The sequence below is a fragment of the Microtus ochrogaster genome, chromosome X (genome assembly GCF_000317375.1).
Source record: "Microtus ochrogaster isolate Prairie Vole_2 chromosome X, MicOch1.0, whole genome shotgun sequence".
Classification (NCBI taxonomy): Eukaryota; Metazoa; Chordata; class Mammalia; order Rodentia; family Cricetidae; genus Microtus; species Microtus ochrogaster.
In genome coordinates, this window is record NC_022026.1 from 17686708 (window position 1) to 17688598 (window position 1891).

A 1891-nucleotide genomic window follows, 5' to 3' on the forward strand; every position below is an offset into this window, starting at 1 on the left:
AGCCAGCTCAGAAGAGTCCTCAGATTTCAACACAAATGGTTGGCATGAAACCTCATGGTAACATACGCTACAGACATCAATGTAGACTCCAGCTGCAGCTGGACTATGGACCCAGACATGGCCCTCAGTAGCAATTCCCTCCAAGATGTTACTTGGTGGTCCCAGGTAGCTGCACAGGCCACTCAGATCAGTAAGAGTCTCATGACAGCATGGTCCTAAAATACTAATATGGCCCCATGAGACAGTCCATTCCGTGGGCATCCATAGGGCCTTCAGGGGTAGCAGGAGCCATAGTCAACAGCACAGACTATGGCTCCTTTAGGGTCACACATTCAGACACAGCCCTCAGCAACTTAGGCCTGGATAGTATCATGGCCCGGTGTAGCTGCAGCACCGGGCACCCAGATCTGCATGGTCCCAGTGGTGGCACAGCCCTTGGACACCAACCTGGTCACATATTTTAATTTTTTATGAAATCAGTTGAAGTAGTTCTAGCCTGCTATCACACCTACAAAGAAATTAAAAATATTAATTATTATACATTGCAACTAAAGGCTATCTATGTACTTATTTTTAAAGTTTATATTTACTTCTTAACTATATTTTGTGAGTATATTATTCATCTTTCTGCCAGAGAAAGTAGCAATGCTCTATCTATCTATCTATCTATCTATCTATCTATCTATCTATCTATCTATCTATCTATTATCTTATACTGTCATCAACTATCGGATAAACTATTTATTTATTGTCTATGTATTTTGTCATCACCATCATTTACATGTACCATCAAACTATCATTTTTGTCTGTGGATCTATATAAATAGTTACAAGAAATTCAATTACTTTGTTTAGGACACTAGATAAAATTGAAATGCACCGGATAAAGCATTAAGATCAGATTGGGACTCTCGGGTATGCTGTGAGATATTTTGATTTTATTCAGACAGTAAAGTTTGTTTCGAATGAGAGGATGGAGCTAGCCATTAACTAACCAAAATCAACCATAAGAGGACTGAGAAAGGAGTAAGGCGGGGCTTAGAGAGGATCTTGACCCTTTTGGACTGAGGAACTAGAGAGAGGAAGTGACTGGTGGCATCTCCACGACTCTGATCATACAGGTTTTAACCCTGATATCTGACTCTCAACTTTTTAATGATAAAGAATAATTAGATAAACTCATCACAGATACAAATTGAGGGGAAATTTTCTTTTTCAGGGAACTATTGTTTTAACTTGTTAATTGATTGACATGTTTTTAATTTACTTGCAAAGAGTTGTTTCTTTTAAATCTTGTTTTAAACGTTATTAGGCAGAACGAGATTATTAATCTACAGCTAAATTTGTCTACTGTTTTCAAAATATTCTCTGAGATTCTTGCTTGATTCCATGTGAAGTACAGAATGGAATTCTAAAATTGTAAAATTCTGTTTAATATCTGATAGGAACTGTTGAAATAGCAAGATTCACTGTTGATGCCTGTCATCATAGGAACATTCCCCATCCTTTTGCTGTTGTTTGAGTCAATCTGATTAAAAAAATTGTTCTGCTTTTTGTTTCAATTTATGCTTACTTCTGATTACTGTAGTCAGATAAACATTTCATCCATTTGTAGCTATTAATTTCATTTTCCTTTCCATTGTCTTTTTTTTTCCGGCGGACATCTTTATTAATAGATCATCAACTTCTCCAAATCTACAGCTGGAATTTCATCTTATTTCCATGCTGAGTCATGAACAGTGACAAAGCCAACCAGAGGCTACTCAAAGAGGACTAAGCTTTCATAGCTCACTTTCTTCTACAGGCAGAATATAAACAGATGCACTCTAGAATGCACAATGGCTTTAGTCACTATGGAATTAAAATGGGATCTTGAAGAATGTAGACAAAT

General features: G+C 37.0%; 1 pseudogene; it reads right to left on the reverse strand.

Annotated features, from left to right (window-relative positions):
- Positions 1-502: 502 nt before the first annotated feature.
- Positions 503-1891, reverse strand: part of LOC101999719 — a 2875-nt pseudogene continuing 1486 nt past the window's right edge.